Source organism: Balaenoptera ricei, chromosome 12, assembly GCF_028023285.1.
Source record: "Balaenoptera ricei isolate mBalRic1 chromosome 12, mBalRic1.hap2, whole genome shotgun sequence".
NCBI classification, from domain to species: domain Eukaryota; kingdom Metazoa; phylum Chordata; class Mammalia; order Artiodactyla; family Balaenopteridae; genus Balaenoptera; species Balaenoptera ricei.
This window is the reverse complement of record NC_082650.1, coordinates 32,240,673-32,261,084: the sequence shown is the minus strand read 5'-3', so window position 1 is coordinate 32,261,084 and position 20,412 is coordinate 32,240,673. Positions and strand designations below refer to the sequence as shown.

The 20,412-nt window shown below is 40.8% G+C and overlaps 1 protein-coding gene across 23 annotated transcripts in view; it reads right to left on the bottom strand.

Annotated features, from left to right (window-relative positions):
* EPB41L2 (erythrocyte membrane protein band 4.1 like 2) overlaps positions 1-20,412 on the bottom strand; it is a 214,631-nt gene that overhangs the window by 116,869 nt on the left and 77,350 nt on the right. Inside the window, exon 1 of one of the 23 annotated variants that reach the window (XM_059941216.1) lies at positions 13,236-13,291. The exons of the other annotated variants lie outside the window; for them this stretch is intronic. The gene's annotated coding sequence lies outside the window, so the exon portion shown is untranslated. Of the gene's footprint in view, positions 1-13,235; positions 13,292-20,412 lie in introns of those variants that run through there. 23 annotated transcript variants of the gene reach the window in all.

The following is a 20,412-nucleotide window of genomic DNA, read 5'->3' as shown; positions in this document are numbered from 1 at the left end:
AAATTTTCTTAATGGGCAAAGGATTTGAGTAGAATTTCTCCAAAGAAAAAGTGACCAATAGGAACCTGAAATGATGCTGAACATTATTAGTCATTAGGGAAATGCAAATCAAAACCACTATGAGATACCACTTCACATCCACTAGTATGGCTATAATCAAAGGCAGATAGTAACAAGTATTGGTGAGGTTATTGGAAATTTTGGAACTCTCAACATTGCTGGCAAGAATGTAAAATGGTACAGCCACTCTGAAAAGCAGTTTGGCAGTTCCTCAAAAAATTAAACATAAAGTTACTGTATGCCCCAGCAATTCCACTCCTAGGTATATACCCAAGAGAAATGAAAACATATGTTTACCCCAAAACTTGTAAGTGAACGCTTCTAACAGCATTATTCATAAGTCAAAAAATGGAAACAATCCAAATGACCACCAACTAATGGATGGATAAACAAAATGTGATACATCGATACAATAGAAAATTAAGTAGTCTTGAAAAGGAATGAAGTACTGGTATATGCTGCCATATGAACCTTGAAAACATTATGCTAAGGAAAAGCCAGATACAAAAGGCCATTTGTATAAAATTTCCAGAAAAGGCAAATCCACAGAGACAAGAAGTAGATTAGTGGTTGCAAAGGGCTGGAAGGAGGCGAGAATAGGGAGCAACTGTTAAAGGGTACAGGGTTTCTTTTGGGGGTGATGAAAATATTCTGGAATTTGACAGCGGTGATGGTTGAACAGCCTTGTGAATATACTCAAAACTACTGAACTGTAAACTTTAAAGGGGTGATATCTCAATTAAAAAATAACTTTTAAATTGTTATATACTTGTAATAGGCAAGCATAAAAACATTCATTCAGTCAGCCAGCCTATATTTAATGGGCCCCTACAGTATGCCAAGTCCTAGGCACATGAATAAAAGACTACCTTCAAGGAGCTAGCAGAGTCAGGGTATAGATAAACGAAGAGCATGCTGCTTAAAAAGCACAGCACAAACACTTAACCTGGATTAGGAGAAGGAGAAGAGAGTCATTAGGCAAGCCTTTCTGCAAAAGCTGACATTTGAGTTGCTCTAAAATAATGAGTATTCATTATTCAGGCAAGAGAATCAAAATGGGAAGCATGTGCCAGGCATAGGCCAGTGTGTAGAAACATGAGGATATTCCTCCGGTAGGAAACTACAAGTACTGAACAATAAAACACTGTACAAGCGAAGTGGGGGCTTGTGAGTGGGGATGTGAGGGAAGGAGGAAAGTGAATTGCTGATGATGAAGTAGGAGAAGTAGGCAGGAGCCAGAACATAAAAGGTTTCACGTGTCATGCTAAGAAAGGTCTGGAGGTTGATTTAAAGGCAATGAGAAGTCATATAAGCACTTTAAGTAGAGGAGTAAAGTAATCAAATTCACATTTGGGATAGCCCAACCTTGCTGTAAAGTACAGGGTGAGAGAGAAGAATGAAACAGAAAGGCATCCAGGAGGCTGGTGCTATAATCCAGGCATGATAAGATAATGGTCTGTACTCCGGAGGAAGCAGTGAGGTATAGGATAAGAAATGAATCGAATGGTAAAGACAAAGACTGGACATGACGTGGTGTCTAACCGAAAACAGCAAGTCAAAGAGAAGAAAGAGTCCAGGAAAAGTCCCAGGTTATGAGAGCCTGGGTGATGGTAGAACCATCATGGAAATAGGGAACCCGAGGAAAAGAAGGTCTGGTTGACACAATTAAACTTGATTTTTAGTCCATTGTGACTGAGAAGTCCGTGGCCACATGACACACAGGTCTTAAAAGGAGACCAAATATGCACTAGAGATACAGATTTGGGAGTTGTGATCACATGAGTGATAGCTAAAAGCACAAGTGACATTGACACCACCTAGAAAAAAAGTATAGTTCGAGCTTAGAGGGCCCTGAAGAGAACCCTTATAACCACCAACATTTAAGGGCCAGGCAGAGGGAAAAGGCACAAGGGGGAGAAGAAATACACAGTGAGACAGGGAGATCAGGGGGACAGTAATGTCCTTGAGGGCAATGCTACAAAAGAGGGGACAGTTAGGTAACTATAATATACACATGTCCAATCTTACATCTTATTCTTATGCACTTAAAGTTCAAAATCGTGTCTTCCAGTAAGACCCTCATGAGTACTTGAACTGGCTCCATACTGCACAGAAAATCGTTTTTCCTTCTTTAAGGTACCACTTCCCAGGTGCCAATTAAGTGGAAAATATTATTTACACTGATCATGAAATGACCAAAGTTGACTTTCAGCAGATACTCTCTAATTACATTTTGAGAGCTGAATCAATACCCTGGTAAAATTAAAACAAAAATGCCTCACACTTGTCTGAGCTAACCGAGATAATTGGCAGCTCTCTAATTACTTTGGCTGTGAGAAACAATCTGGAGACTCATCAACTAAAGCTGATTTTGGGTCAAAACATTTCAGAAGCAATGAAATATAAAACTAAAGTTCCCACCATTATGTTAAAAGCATTAAAATCTGCATTTTAATCGTAAGATCTATCACTCACTGCTTACTGGGTCAGACATCACGCTTATGATTTCTGCTCCTCACAACATCCTACAGGGTAGGTATTAGTCCCATTTTGCGGTAATAAATGGAAGAGTAGAAGTTAAGTGACTTGTCCAAGGCCACTGAATGGAGGACCACACAGCTGTGCACACCTGTATTTTGTAACGCAGTCACAACTCCATTGTGTATGAAACACGGAATCAACCAGAGCCCTTGGCTTAGTCCTCAAAGAAGATTCATGCCAGTCTGTCAAAACGACTACAGAACAACATGAATCTATTCTGTGATTTGCTATAATTAGCCCTGCCCCTCCCCCAAATAAGAAATATACCAATGAGTTCCCACCACCAAGAAATTTGTATTTGAAGGTTATTACCTGGCCATGTAATCACAACTGAGCTGATGGATCAAAACCAAAGACAAGGGCTTCCCTGGTGGCACAGTGGTTAAGAATCTGCCTGCCAATGCAGGGGACACGGGTTCGAGCCCTGGTCCGGGAAGATCCCACATGCCGCGGAGCAGCTAAGCCCGTGCGCCACAACTACTGAGCCTGCGCTCTAGAGCCCGTGAGCCACAACTACTGAGCCCACGTGCCACAACTACTGAAGCCCGCGTGCCTAGAGCCTGTGCTCCGCAACAAGAGAAGCCACTGCAATGAGAAGCCCGCGCACCGCAAGGAAGAGTAGCCCCCGCTCGCAACAACTAGAGAATGCCAACGCGCAGCAACAAAGACCCAACGCAGCCAAAAATAAATAAATAAATAAAAACTAAAAAAAAAAAAAAAAAAAAAAGACAAGGTGCTACTACAGACACAAAGAGCACAGGTAAACCACACCACACCACTGAGTCTCACAAGGCCGTCCTCCTCAATCACAACCGTACTCGCAAGACTTAAGTTTTACGAACTTTAGAGCTGAGCAGTGTTGTCCATGCAAAGGGAAACTACAAGATAAAATACAATGGAAATGGCTAATTGGATTGTAAATATTCAACAGTAAGGGTAGATATAATTTATGTAAATAAGTACATTCTTAAAATAGTTTCAAGAGATCAACAGTGTTTAAATCAAAGCTAAACACTACCTTCTTTGTTGACAAAATGGTTTCTTGAACAAATTACCACCATCAAGAAAACATGATGATAGCACATCCGTTTACCATAGTTATCATGCCTGTATCGCTCAGAGTTTCCAATGTGGATAAGCCTTTAAATACCACTGCCCACTAGAATGGAAACTCCTGCAGCGGAACACAAGTCCTCTACTAAAATGAAAGCCCCCTGAGGGCTGGGATCGCAGGATCTTTCTCTTTTTTTCACTGCTATGTTCCCAACATCTAGACTGGCACATAAGGGGCACCAGAAGAATATTTACTGAATGAGTGTTGTGAGATCATCTGGCCTAATACCCTCATTTTATCTTATCAACAAGGAAACTGAGGCTCAGAAAGACTATGAGATTTGCCTGAGATCACAAAGCCAGGTGGGCAAAGCCAAAAACAGAAAGAACTACAGTTTCCCAAACTCAAGCAATGCTCATTCCACTAAGCTTTAATTACAAATACCTAAAATCCATCGTTAGTATAGTTATATAACATACTAAGTAAAGACCTCTCTACTTATCCGCAACCAAAAAGAACACTGCTGTGAACAGCCAGCCCATTAGACAGTCATGTGGTTTTGACACAATTACCATGTTGGCATGCTCCATCTGGGTTGACAAAAGTATTCATTATTGTAACAGCTCCATGAGAAAAAAGCATGCATCATTTAACACACAACCAAGCAGAAAACCATCATCAATAGAGGATCAGCGAGCGCTGTTTAGGTAAGGAGCTGTGTTACGCGAAACTATTCTTTTTTCTGATGCTTAAAAAAGGAGGTAAGTTCCAAGGTGCTGTCACTACCGCTAGCTTAAACCACCTACCCAGTAACATTATGCTGCTGAAAGCGCTAGCCCTTAATCAGAGCACAACAGCAAGCAAAGCCAGGCAAGAAGATACATGCACAACTCGAGACACTCATACAAAGAACTTCAAGCAAGAAGTTCATGCTAATTATTGGGTCCAGATGTTTCCTTAAAACCTTGAGAGAACCAGTGCTACTCTAAGAGACCTCACTGTGAATAAAATCCCCGAACAGGGTAGGTGCTGCTGCCAGCTGAGTGGCTCCCACCCTCTGCTGAGATCACAAGCAACAGGAGGTCTTTGATTTCTATCAACAGAGCTCAATCCATTCGTTAGGGGACTGAAGATTTACAAAATGGGGAAATACGCATTTCTAAACTTGAAAATGCAGGTATGGAGAGAGGCTTTCCTTTGAGTTTTGAGGCAGGAACAAAATTGTGTAACAAATAACAATTAAACTTAAAAAATACTGGCAACGTGTACACAGTTCCAATTCGGTCATTTTCCCCTCTGACAAATCCTGTTTTTATCCATCGTTGTGCCCGGGCCGAGGATATGGTGAGCCACTTTCTGATACCTACAATCACTTGCTTATGTTCATCTCCCCAAACAGCCTGTATCCCAAGAAAAGGTCTTTTAATAGCCCCACGACCTTCCCTTAAAGCGCTGACTGTGAGAAAAACAAAACAGCAACCCCAAGAAAAGAATGATTCAGCAGCCACCTAACTCTACTTAGGAAGTAGTAAGAGTGATGCTTCTCAAGTAATAGCCAACATGTTTTTCAAAAGGGAAGGAGGGAAAAGGAGGAGGAGGAGGAAAGGGAGGAAACAGGAAAAAGAAATATCTGGAGAGGGAGAAGGAACAACAAAAACAGACAGACTGAGAGCAGACTGCAAGTAATTCCTCTCCCTTGTAGGTTTATTTTTCTTAAGTGTCAAAAGGTCTAGAAAATACTATATCCCATATCCAAATAAGTACAACTACATTCCAAAGGGACTATTTGTTAGTTTAAATTATCTATATGGTGAGGATAAACAAGAGTTATTTTTTAAATAATTCAATGCTGCCCACCCTAGTTACCTTAATAACACATTATATCGCTTGTTTGGTTTCTTTAAAGGGTAAAGGACCTATAAGAGAGATAGAACTATTTCTATAAAGATACAAGCAAACATCTGGTTTAAATTAAACCCACATATACAAAAGATATGAACTGTAGCCCTTTGCTAATTCAAGTCTAGGCAGGATCGGGTTACATTCAGAGCATGAATTTCCTCCAACCTTTCTACTTTTTAACAGAACTCAAATTTTGTTCAGCTTTTCTCGCTTTTCCCCCTGCGTGCCAGTGGAGGCTGGCTCCAGGTCAGGCCACAAGGTAATGGTCTGCTGGTCTAGGGCAATCATGGTAGTTCCCCTTCCCTTTGCCAAAAAGACATGTAAAAAGTCTGCTGGTGGGCTCCTGGGGAAAGATTCCTCCTTCTAAAAAGAGCCATGGGACGGCCCCTCTTCTTCCTCTGAACACTGTATACATGATTCCTAGAAAGGCTGTTACCATCTTGAATAATCCAAGGTCTAAAAACAAAGTAACATATAGTAGAGGGCATTGGCGAGAGGGTCACAGAGAAGAGGACCAGCCCACTGCACATGCTACACATGGCCAGGTCCAGCGTCCAGCGTTTGAGCTTCCTGTTTGTTATGTGAGATAATATACTCCCCTACAGTTTAAACGATTAAGCCGGGGGTGCGGTTACTTGCAGCCACTATTAGCCTCTGTGTAACCTGAACAAGCATTAGAAAATAAGCCCTAAGAAACTGGGAGCACGTGTAGAACCATCTCAGGTAATTATTACTCCCCACTGCATTTTACGGCCCTCACGCCTAAGAGCCACGGTTGTCGAAATAGTCCACTTTTTTCAGATGCTCAATTTTTAAAAACCTAGTATTTGAGTTAATGTTAGTGAGATAAACCATTAATTCTTCATTCTAACAACTCTAAAAATGAAACAAATAAACTATCTTAGAGTTCAAAGTATAAAGTTCCCCTCCTTCATATATTGGAGAGGAGGGTATATGAAAACCAGGGCAGGGCTTTGCTGGTGGCGCAGTGGTTAAGAATCCGCCTGCCAATGCAGGGGACACGGGTTCGAGCCCTGGTCCAGAAAGATCCCACATGCCACAGAGCAACTAAGCCCGTGTGCCACAACTACAGAGCCTGCACTCTAGAGCCCGTGAGCCACAACTACTGAGCCCGTGTGCCACAACTACTGAAGCCCGTGCACCCTAGAGCCCGCGCACCGCAATGAAGAGTGGCCCCCGCTCGCTGCAACTAGAGGAAGCCCGCGCATGGCAATGAAGACCCAACACAGCCGAAAATAAAGAAAAAGAAAAAGAAAACCAAGGCATTATTCTCCACAATGTCCAAGTCAAATAACACCCAAGATAACTGCTAACAATATTATTTGTTAAAAGCAAGCCCCTGGGCTTCCCTGGTGGCACAGTGGTTAAGAATCTGCCTGCCAATGCAGGGGACACGGGTTCGAGCCCTGGTCCAGGAAGATCCCACATGCCGCGGAGCAACGTAGCCCGTGTGCCACAACTACTGAGCCTGCGCTCTAGAGCCTGCGAGCCACAACTACTGAGCCCCTGTGCCACAACTACTGAAGCCCGCATGCCTAGAGCCCGTGCTCCACAGCAAGAGAAGCCACCGCAATGAGAAGCCCGCACACTGCAATGAAGAGTAGCCCCCGCTCACAGCGAGTAGAGAAAGCCCCCGCGCAGCAACGAAGATCCAACGCAGCCATAAATAAATAAATTTAAAAAAAAAAAAAGCAAGTCCCTGCTGTTCTCCTCAAGAATCAAGTCAAGAAAGAAATCTGTGCCAGGCAGTCTTCTCCACAAGCAACTAGGTCATCCTAGGAAGAGCTGCCCTTTCCTGGAGCTCAGTATACCAGAGGCTGTGCATAAATCAAGGATCCCAATACTGCACATCATTCTCATCATCAAAATGCATATAAACCTTGTCATATTGGGCACTCCGACAGCGCACCCTCACCAAGGTGACAGAGACATCCAGAACCCTGCTGGCTCTTCATTAATCAACTATGCACACTGAGTTGTATGGACAGAATTACTGATGAACTGCATTTGCTCAAATTCCTTCTCTCAGATGGGGCCCTGATTTTTGTAAAGGCCAGAGCTGGAGCTACATTCTTTGTGTGCGAAACGAACTAATCTTTGGATAAAATAACATGATGGTTTGGAGATGAAGTCTGGGAACTAAACAGACCAGGATTAGAATTCCAGCTCTGTTTCATACTAGCCACGTAACCACGGACAAGTTATTTAGCTTCAGTGAGTCTCAGCTTCCTCATAAGCAAAACAGGGATATTAATACGTACCTGCAGGGTGGCTCTAAGGATTAAATTAGATGCTATGCATAAAGTGCCTGGCACATAATAAATTCATAATAAATGGCGGGCCACTGTCATCATATAGGGATTCTATAAAAGAAGGGACTATATCCGTTTCTTCACTAATGGTAGTGATAGCATTAACAGTAAGGACAGAAATAACAATAAATAACGATAATATCAGCTATCGGTTGAGCACTATTCTAGAGACTTTGCATGTAGCAATTCCTTTAATTCACAACCCTCTGAGGTAGGAACTAAAATTACTCCCACGTTGCAGATGAAGAAGGTAAAAGGAGGAAAAACAACATGAGCAGAGCCACACAACCAATAAATGGAAGAGCCAGGATCCAAAGCTGGGCCATCCAGCTCCAGAGACTTCAGGCAATCCCGCCACCAATCCTAAACAACTTCACTGTTGTATAACCAGCACCTAGTATAATTCCTTAAAGTTCATTATTTGTTGAAAAACAAACATCAATAAGCTATTACTGGGCTTCCTTGGTGGCGCAGTGGTTGAGAATCTGCCTGCCGATGCAGGGGACACGGGTTCGAGCCCTGGTCTGGGAAGATCCCACATGCTGCGGAGCAACATGAGCCACAACTCAGGCCCGTGAGCCACAACTACTGAGCCTGCGCGTCTGGAGCCTGTGCTCCGCAACGAGAGGCCGCGACGGTGAGAGGCCCGCGCGCCGCGATGAAGAGTGGCCCCCACTTGCCACAACTAGAGAAAGCCCTCGCACAGAAACGAAGACCCAACACAGCCAAAAATAAATAAATAAATAAATTAATTAATTAATTAAAAAAAAAATAAGCTATTACTACCATTTGGCAGTTTACAATCCTAAGCAACATGTTCTAATTGAGCCCCTGATAAGTTTTACCCACTTTCAGGATGTGGGTTATATTCACTATCTTAGCCCCTTCTTTCAAAACAAATGTTTTTTGAGGACTTTCATAGCATAGGTACCAGATATCAGCAATACAGATGAAAGAAGCCCACTCCCAGCCTAGTGGGGGACAGAGGGACCAATATTAGCATTAACATATATTTAAACCACTTGTCACTAATTCAGAAATTTGGGTAATTTAGATTTAGAAATTAGTTTTGAAAAGCTGACACGGTTTTCTTTAAAACTACCACTGTCATCTCTTCAGGAAGTCACACATGGGAAAGCTTGGTTAAACACTCATAAAATACAAATAGGCATCATGCTTTTTAAGGAGCACTTAATTCTCACTCTCAATTGTATATGCTAGAAACATGTTTGCTCTCTAGCAAAACTTAAGTAATTTGAATAAAAAGCCAAATAAAATAGTCCTGATTATAAATTCCCTCAACATCAAAAACTCCAAAACAAATTAAGTTGGCTAGGCTGACCAACCCCCCGCAATAGGGAAAAAAGTGGCTACTGGATGAGTACAGAGTTAACAGGAAGAAAAGAAATACAAGGGACACATGAACCCATGACAAGATGCTTACCACACCCATAGTAAAATAAATACAAGCTAAAAATTCAGAATGGAAAAATCCAAAAGCTCAATTATGTAATCATTGAGCAAGACTATGGCAACAGAGGCATTCTCAGATAGTTGCCAGTAAAAGAGTACAATTATGTACGGATGATTCACTATAACACTGCTTGTAACAGCAAAAGATCAATGTCCATCAGTAGGTGACATTCTGCTACATTCATACGACAGAATACTATGCAGCTATAAAGAAATAAAAAGAGGAAGGTTTCCACTCCTGTTATAGAAATATCTCCAAGGTCCCGTGTTAAGCACAGAAAGCAAGATTCAGATAGCACATATGATATGCTACACCTTGTGGGTTGAAAGCAAAGTGTGTGGGAGGTATAAATATGTGAACCCACATGCACATGTTTGCCTGTATATGCATACAGAAAATAGCAGTGATTATGTGGAATGGTGGTTGACCCTGGGTAGATGAGGTACAAAGGAGCAGATATGAAGACAAAGTTTTCACTGAGCAGAAGTTTACACAAACTGAAGCGCGTAAACACTTTACCAGGAGGATAATACTTACGCATTAAAATGTCTTACGCCTTAAGTGAACCCAGCACAAGTGGTCGGCTTCCTTGGAGACAACCCGAATGCCACATTGCCACAAGTGATGATGTCACCTTGCCCTGTCACATAGTTCTGGCCTCAGAACAGTCTGGGTGCAAAAGCCTTCCAGTCTATTCCAGCTTAGCAGTAGCATTAAGATAGCCTAAAATAAAACTGATTTCCTGGCATATGACGTTTAAGATTATCTCTATATCCTCAAAGAAACCAGTTTCTGCTAACTTCCGATTCAGCATACTTCACAAACCCACCTCTTACCCTGTACAGACTGCTCTCCAAAGTGGAACAAGCTCAAAACCTAAGCTTTTAGAGCAGCCAGACATCTTTTAAGAAGTATATCAAGTATCTATTAAAAAAAAAAAAAAAAAAAAAACTTATAGTTTTTCCTAATAGTTCCTTAAGGAAACCTTGCTAGTTTTTTATCCTTCTTCTCCTCAGCGTGGAGTTAAAACAAAAAGCTGTCTTTTGCTAACAATAATACTGGTGCCTACGCAGGTAGACCAAAAAGATTATTCCTAAATTCTCTGCTGGAGGAGTTGGAACAGGGAACTTGGAAACAGATTTCTCTGAAAGTTGAGGAAATGTTTTCAAAGGAGAGTAAAACAGAATGGGAAGATTCTTACTAAATTCCTAAGCTGGTCACACACAAACCATCTCCAATCTTGGTCAGCAGTTTCCTCATTTAGAGGGAAAGGCAGGAATAAAATTGGCTTGACCAGCACAAGGATGTCATGTTTCCTGTCCACACCCCTCCCCTGCCCAGCATGTGCTCCTCTGCTCCCATGAAGGGGGGAATCTTTTGTGCAGATGAGTAATTGCATGTTCCCAGTGCACTGTTGTTATGTATCCGGTGGCTTCTCGATGTCTTTTGTGATGTTTCTAGTGTTTGCGGAACATTTCTTTGGACCCACATCATTAAACAGAACATTCTAGAGAGAAGAAAAATACACTTATGTGCAATTTCTTCTGATGATGTCATAACCAGGCTCAGAACAGAGCAAAAACACCACCAAAATTCTCTCCTGGTGGTTACAGGTACCAGGGAGTATACTTTGAGCTCATCCCACAACTACCTTCTGCATGGGATCCTTACTCAACCCCATGGGTAAACTCACTTAGTATCAAGTGGTAATCTACAACCAGTCTAATACTATTTCTCTATGAATCGAACTTTAAATTCTTTAGCTAAAAAATAACAGCAGTTCGGCAGGCTTTTCCCAAATAAGCTAACGACAAATCCACCAAGGTTAACTGCACAGGATAAATGCACAGGCTGCAGACGCTGCACTTTAATAGGTCATAAGACAAAAGCCTGTCAGACTCAATCAACTCCCCACACTATGACAAGGCCACCAGGCTGGAGCCTACACTGATCTCGCGCTTTCAAATCCTCTTCTCCATAAGCTTTGGAACGCTGCAGTTGACAGGCGTAAATATCTAAACCTTGTCAAAAAACAGAATTCACTTTTTAAGTTTCGGTCGTTAGCTCTTCTGCCATTTTACAATATTTACAGCACTGCCAAAGAGTTATGTCAACGCACAGCATGTATTTTTAAAATATGAGACTATAAACTGAACGATTTTTCTCACGTAGGTAAGCAGATCCAGTGTTGACGCAAGTCTTCCAGTTGGTCAGCAGAAGATGCCATAGACTGTTAGCATGTGGACCCTACAAGCCGGGTGTGATAAAAGCAACTTTCACCAGGCGGGAAAAGCTGTAACTACAATGGAATTACAGACATGCCATTTGGAATGCTTAAAAACTTTTTTCCCCCAAGTAGTTCTACTGTGAGCATTGGTTTAGTTCAAAACTACTCAGCAAAAGCTTCAAAAATAACTACTTTTTAGGTGGGGCTAGCTAGGACAAGTTTTTACTTTGGCTAAATATATTTGTTTCTTTGGAGGTAAGATTCTCAAAATTCAACATCTGTAAACGTGATTTGGTGGAGGAGTCTGCTGGAGAATATGCCAGGCATTCAACCCTTGGAATCCACCAAAAATTTCAAGCCAACAAAATGTCAAAGTTTAAAATTTCCCTTTCCAACTTTGTGATCCAGCTATGACGTTAAACTATAGGTCATCAATATACCATACAATGTGCAATGGAACACTCCAAAGGAGATGGTCCACACTCCAAAGGAGATGGTCCACAGGGGAGGTGCGGGTCCTATGAATGGCTGTCCAGATCATCAGCATCAACTCCACAGTCATCTATTCCCTCACCCGAGTTGCCAATAATTTGAAGCGACAATTCTTTGTTGAACCTAAAAATAGAAAACTTAAACTTCACAAGGATATACGCACCCCCCAAAAAAATACTAGGTAATTACCTCAGTGGTATAAAAACATTCCCTGCAGTGTCAACAATAAAGACGGAACTTACAGAGGTCATCTGGCCATCACAGTAGTACTGCTTTTCACTTTGTTAGAAAGTAGCATCAAAACAAGGTTCTTTTTGAAGGAAGGTTGTTAGACTGGTAAAGTATATCAAGAAAAAGCATGAAGACGATTTTTTCTAAGTCTGGATGTTTGAATCTGGGCAACACAGTGAGTTTTCACATTTCTTCTATGTGACAACAGATTAAATACTCAGTAAAAAATGTTGATACCTATTATTCAATTAATATTTACTTAGGCTGTGACAGCATTAAAACAATATACAATTCTTGATAGTTCTTAATGGCCACTAATCTGCAGATGCTAAAAAACAAATTCAAATCTCTGCTAGCCACAATACATTTTTTAATCGAAGGAGTTAATTTATAAAATGCTTCATCTTTATGCTAATTAAATTGAAATCTATCATCCTTTAACATGTTAAAAAAAATAACTGTACACTATTAACCTTACATAGTCCTCACTGTACTTTAGGAATAATTAACTTTCGTATAGTGTACTGTACCACTGAACAAATCAATTGTGAAACAGCAGGGCAAATACATAAAACCAGCTGGCTTCATTATTCTCACAGGTCAAACCTAAAAAAGCAATTATGTTAAAGATAACCTGACAAAATTCAACATTTGAATTTTGCAAATAAATGGTCTAAAAATACATACATACGTTTCACAGTGCTTGGTTCAAATATAACTGAACATATTCCCTTGCCAGACAGTACACATAATCAGATTCCATCTAGTCTGTACATTAGTATTATCCAAATTTTCAGTCTCCTAGATACTGACAGTTCCAAAGGCAAACTTTCTTCAAAAGCAAAAACAAACAAGCATATATCACCAAACCTAACTGCTACAATAGAAATTTCCTAAAAATCTCCCCCTTGAAATACATACTCAGCTTTTAAAAAAGGACATCGAGCCCGTTGTCTGGTGTTCCCTGTCATTAGAAGACTGGAAAGCTGATGGAAATCCAGCTTCCAACAGCTTAATGAGCAAGACCGGCCCCACCCAGGCCAGACCCTGCTGGAAAAGGGCATGCTCAGTAGAAAAGCCCAGCTAGGTTCCAATTTACTTCATTCCTCAGCTAGAAAATGCACATGGGTCAAAGAAAAAGTCACCCTCCTGCTGCCTGTTCTACCCACTAAAGGAAGAACATTTTACATAAAGAATAGTTTTAATGGTACAACTGTAATCCTATGATTATACTTGCTTACAATTCTACTACTGCCAGGAATTCTTCCCTCGTTTTTTTTGTATCATGTTTACATTGCTTTGGGTCTGCACCCCTCAACTTTGTTTTTATGTCGTGTCATTTTAATCCACCCATAAAGAGACACCAAAAGTACTGATACATGTGTACCACATATAGTCTAATCATCTTTATTTATAAACTGATATATACATTTTGGTACTGAAAAACCATTCAAATATATAGATATTTCATTTTTAAATACTGAAAACTGGATTTTGATTCATTTGTAAAAGAATTTGCTTATTCATTCACACAGTATTTAAATGGAGGCTCGTTTTAATATAGATTTATAGGTATCATCATATAGTTACAAAGTTGATAAATCCCTGTTTTATTATTATACTGTCATCCTAAATTGAGCAATGATGGATACAAAAGGTAATCCTACATCCATCTGTCATATGAATACAACTACATATGGAAGCAAGATAAATTTAAAGTCACTAAAGGAAAATGTATTTATTTTAAGATTCAGGTCAGAGAGATCTGAAAAACAACCTATCTTCCTTTATTTTACAATACCAACCCGCCCCCCTAAATTTCCACAATTTAAATTCTGCTTGTTTTTTCCCCCAGAATAGATATTTACATTAACAAATCAGGACCAAGATAGTCAGACCCTTTATGGCTGGATCCACGTATGCACTTGTATAACTTGACCCTGCTACCATACCATACTGCTCCCCTAACAAGCAGTTCCTAAGTCAATGAGTATTGTATGTTCACATTCACCTACCGTAGTCTTAAAAAAAAAAAGAAAGATATTTTTTATTACGAATAAAACACATTAGATATTTAAATAAACAAGATATCACTCGTAGAGAAAAGGTAAGTTTTGCTTTACAGGAACTTAATGAAAATATGTTTCAGTAGCAGCTCTAAAGAGATTAATCTCTGTCAAAATGAACAAACATAAAACTTAAATTAAAAAAAAAAAAGTCATTCTATATAATGGAAGTAAATTTCACTATCCACCCACCACAAAGTTTTCACTGGTTCACAAAAGGGCAATTTGGTGAGTTTTTTAGTAGAGCCAATTTTATTCAATTCAAAGCATCTTTTATTCAGACCGTATTCCTCCTACACTGTTTAAATGTTGTATTTTTTTCAATAAAAACTGCAGTAGAATGGCAGATTTACTTCACTATGCTTACTTGGAAAAATACTGGCTCCAAACCTTTTTCTAAAATGTATTGCTCCATAGAATCTAGAAGTCTCAGAACTACTGACATTAGCACTGGATCCAGTGAAGCAGACATTGGTAGATCTCTACAATCTCTCCCAGGCATCTTTCATCACCCCTGTGCCTCCTGCCTTCCTAACTCCCCTACTTCCATCGACTGAACTGCATCCCCCCAAAATTCATGTATTGAAGCACTAACCCTCAAAGTGATAATATCTGGAGATGGGACCTTTGAGAGATAATTAGATTTAGACGAGGCCATAAGGGTAGGGTATCGTGACGGAATTAGTAGCCTAAGAAGGGACACCAGAGAGCTTGCTCATTCTCTCTCACTCTCTTTTGCTCTCTCTCATCTCACCATGTGAGGACACAGAGATTAGGCAACCATCTACAAGCCAAGAAGGGGGTCCTCACCAGAAACTGACCAAGCTGGCACTTTGATCTTGGACCTCCAGCCTCCAGAAGCGTGAGAAACAGACTTGCTGTTTAAGCAAGAGAGTATATGGCATTTTGTTATGGAAGCCCAAGCTGACTAAGGCATCTACTTTCTTAATTATAGAACCCAATGCTACTGCTCAAGTTCCTCTGCTGGCTTCAATCCTGCCCATAAGACATCAGAATCTCATTGTTCGAACAAAGGTTAAGAGAATTAAGACAGAAGGTGAGTTCTCTAGCACTATGTTTTGGAAAAAGAACAAACCATTAATACAGTGGATAAAAGAGAACCCAGAGAATTTAAATGAGTTTCCAAACTCATATACCCAATAAGTGGTAGAGCCAGAATTTACACCAATTTGGTCTGCTTCAAAGCCAATACTAGTGGCGCTGGTGGTATAGTGGGGAGCATAGTTACCTTCCAAAGCCAATGCACTTTTCCACCAATGCTGCATTACCTCAATTTCAACACCCTTGCTTTCCAAATGAGTAAATTAAACCCAAAGAAGTGAAATAACTTATAAATAAGGTTACTCAGTAGGTTACTGGCAGAGAAGTTACTGAATACAAACGAGGTCCAGTGTCATTTAAATTATTTCCAATAAGATTTTAAACACGTTAAAGTACACAAAATACTTACGCTGAAACATCCACAAATGTCTAAATATAAAAAATCGTTCATATGAATGTGTATCCATTACATCTGTCTTAGAAAGATCCTAAATAGCCTTGTTTTGACACTGTTTTGTTGCTCCATTAAAAAGGGAAATTAGACGTTTATGCTCAGAATATTATTTTTTAAGTATTCAAGGGAGTTAGTTGGCTGGGAGCGGCTGGGGGGGGGGGTGGTATTTTTCCTATATTTGTATATGTGAGTTGATGTATAAATAGAATCAAACCCAGTATCGTAATTTCTTGACTTTTTAAAAGTGTCCTGGGACTTCCCTGGTGGTCCAGTGGTTAAGACTCTGCGCTCCCAAGCGGGTAGGGGGCCCAGGTTCGATACCTGGTCAGGGAACTAGATCCTGCGTGCGGCAACTAAAAGAGCCCGCACACGGCAACGAAGATCCCACGTGCCACAGCTAAGACCCAGTGCAGCCAAATAAATAAATAAATAAATAAGTAAATAAATAAATAAATATGTCCTTACTTCCTGCCTTGGAGTAAAAGGAACGGAACTGAATAAGATGTGGAGGATGGAATAACCTGATGGTCACTCAAAGCTCCAAAACCATAAGGGACACAAACTCTGTGCAGAAAATAAAGTTCTCAGTGTCACAGAAAGACAATGAGGAAGATGGTTCCTTTCAGTCTCCCACCTTTATTCATCCAGCCTCCATGTGAGAAGCAATCATCATCTGTCAAATCAGAAAAAAAGCAAACACAACTTTCTGGCATAACCCTAAAATAACCTAAAAAGTACTACCAAAAAATAAAAAACCACCCCTCTGTTTTTGACTCTACTGATTTTACAGAGAATCCAACCTTCCTATATACTAATCATCACGCGAGACTATCCTTCCTGAATAAACATGGAGAAAAGTTGTACGACTCTCTCAATCTGGATGAACTTCAACTGGTCTACGGAATTTTCTAACAGTCCACGTTTCGTAGGATCATTGCTATCTGGTGTCAACAAAAGAGAAAAAAAACAAACCAAACAAAAAACAAAAAAACAAAACAACCACTACACTAGTTCCACGGCTTCTATGCCAAAGTTATCTTTTGACCACACACCACCGCAGTTTAACTTCTCTCAGGCTCTAAACCCAGAATAATTTGCACAACTGCACATGAGCCATTCGCAAAGTCTCTTTCCTACCACATTTTATAAAATGTAACATCAGAAAGTACTACAGATTTATGAGACTCTGGGAAAGAAAAGTTCTGTATGACCCCAGATTTTTACAGGGGGTTTGGAGAGAGAGCAGGAACAGGTACAGGAGGGAAGAAAAAGAATAAAGGGATGGTGGTTGGGAATCTCTAAACAAAAAGTTAATGTTTTGAAACCATCTAAAAAGTGTTAGGACAAAGCAATAACTAATCCACCCCCTTTTTTTTTTTTAACTTCAAAACTCAAAAGCATCACTATTAGAATTACACATTCAGACCAGTAATCCAGCATTTACTTTAAAATGTACTATTTTCATTCCACTTACATCTAAGAAACATTTGCTGAGTTCCTCCTTCACCCCAGACACTGGTCTAAGCCCTTAGGACTGACTGGAAAGTTCTTCCCCACACCAGCCCTCAGGGAATTCACAGTCTAGCAGGGAAGACAGATACATAAACAAACAATTACACCACGTGGTAAGGGCTATAACAGAGGTACAGGAAAGACACAGCAAAGTGGACAACTCCCTTGGGGAGGACAAGGAAGGCATTACAGGATTACAATGTTTAGGCTCATTCATATCTCATCTGAGATGAACAAATGCTACTGCTAATAACGTGGTAATGACCCTCCTTGCCTTACGGATTAAAAAATAAAAGTACTTATCACAAAGCCCATCACATGCAAAGCAGAAACAAAGATCATACTAGCACCTGTGCAACACCCTACATATGACCGAGCAAAATGGGGTTCTTATAGAATAAAGAAATATAGAACCAAAAGAGATCTCAGCATTTACGTACCTCTAGCTCTTGCCTTTCATACACGGGGAACCTGAAACCCAGAAGTTAGGCTACTTGTCCAGGTTACACAGTGAGTCAGGAGCAGAACCCAGGCTAGATGTCAGATTCTGCCTAATAATTCCATTGCCTTTCCCTATTGCAGACTGCCCTGCCCGGAAGTGAAGGAAAGGGACGAGACACTGTTGAGGAGACAACCAGCAACAGAGACCCTTTATGGCTGTCCAAGGGCCAGAAGAAACAGAGAGCCCTGATGCCAGACATCCAGCAGACCCCAAAAGCTCCCCAACTCTGCCCCACCCTCTAGACCCAAGAAAAATCCTACACGTTCCCACTCCCCCCAAAATTATGTTTCCGAAACAAAGAGGTCATTGCCAAGAAATTATTTACTCTTCCCAATCTGCAGTAACATTAAATTCATGCTCCAACAGTCTGGACGTATCTCCATGTTGTCACTTAGCTAACGAAGTCTGTAAAATGAAGGTACCAGGAGATAACCTGCCTATATAATGGGATTCTTGTGAGCATCACAGGATAACCACCACGATAGCTACCGGTAAAGTGCAAAATGCTAAGTGAATGCAAATTACTATTAAACACAGAATTTCAATCATCAAAAACATTCATCTAGGCTTTCTCCTCAAAATAGTTGAATATATCATTACATTTATTCTTAAAAGTCAAATATTAACCTATAGTAATCTTCTACCATTTATCTAGGTTTTTTTACTCAACTTGTAGAAGGCAAACTGTTCCCCCACCCTAATCTACCCTCCATAATTTCCCTTCTTTTCTTTCTTTCCCTTTAAAATGGCCACTACTATTTCCAAGACTCCCTACTAGAACCACGTAAACATCAAACCTGTCAACACAAGGCTCTTATCAAAAACACGTTGTAGAAAGTTGAGCACTTGAGACAAGCCAGGGAAATGTTAAGGTGTATGCAACATGCAGTGCACAGCTACACGTCACGCCCTAGGGAGGTACAACCCCATCTAGGGGTCTCCTCCTCACTTCACCTGAATCATAGCCAACCTTTGGCCTGATATCTGCCATCTACACGGTTTGGGCACTTGTTTGAGAATCCAGTGTACTTCCAACCCTCCACACCTTTATTAGCTCCATAATTTGAAACCGTAGCTCCACTCCTTTCTTTCCGTAGCTTCATCTTTAAAACTTACCCCTCCGAACTTGGATTATGAAAGAAAACCCTAAGCACAAGGGCTAATACATTCTCAATCCACAGCCCCTACCCATCCAAAACAATAAACCAAGATACAACATTTATATTTACAACACAAATAAACAATAAACAACATTAAGCTAGAGTATTCACCATTACCTGTGCCTATGAGATCTTGAATTCTGTACTTCTAGGTTTTGCTAAGATCTGTTCATCCAATGAGGAACTGCTCTTTGCCTACTGATAGCTGCTGACAATACACACCTGCGTAAAACTTGGCTCCAGCAGCGCAAGAGAAGAGTATTTAAATAAATAACTATATCCCAAAGAGAATAAGAGCTAAAATATAGGCATAAACATTTCAACAGTAACTGACTTGACGAAGGAAGCATCCCGAGGTGACATTTGAAGGGTAAGGAGGAGCTTACTGGGCCCATTGTAAGCGGGTAAAAGCACGCCCCTCGCGGCTGGAACAGTAAGTGACGGGCACAGAATCATGAGAGATAAAAGCACTGCAGAGAATGCTAAGTTCACACCTCAGCTGCCTGGCACACAGAGTGGGGAGTGGAGGAGACGGGGCAGGGGAGGTAGTAGCCAAACAATGAGCGATCCGTACGCGAAACTCAGATGTTTTAACTCTGTCCTGTAGGCAACGACAAATAAGATTAATTTTGCATTTCTGGAGGATGACTTTGGCCGTCATGTGAGAACAAGCGACACAGCAGAGGCTCCAATGATCCAGGAAACAGCATCTAAACTAACACAGAGGCAACAAAGAAGCGAGTGACGAGATGAAGTCAATATTTAGTAGTTAAAATGGACAGGATTTGATAAACAATTGGATGGTGGGAGTCAGGGAGAACAAAGTTCCCGGCTTCCTGGCAATCAAAAGTCAGATAGCGGTGACATTAACCTAGAGATGGATTTCCAAAAAGAGTAGGAAACGAGGATGAAAGAAGCACAAGCTTCCACGTTAATGCATGTGGACTAAGTGACTGTGTGACATCCAGGTGGAAAATCAGGATGGTTGGAGATATGTGTCTGAACAACAGAGTCCAGGTTTCCGTGCTAAGATTTGGAACTACTTGGTCGATCAGTGTTATCTGAAGCTATGGAAGAGATGAAACCCCAGGTAAGATAGAGTAAAGAAAATGCTCCTTATAAATCCCCAGGCAGGGACCAAGGAACCTATAAAGGAGGCTGGGGAGAATCAGCATAAGCTAAAGACGGCAAACCAAGCAAGTACTGCCAAGAGAAGAGCTGAGCTGGGAGGAGTGGACACCAGGCCAAGGGCAGAGCGCTTCTAGTACCAAATAAGGCTTTACAAGTGTCGTGAAAGACTGCTGATCACCTCAAAGAGCAAGTTCAGTGGATAGTGGCAGAG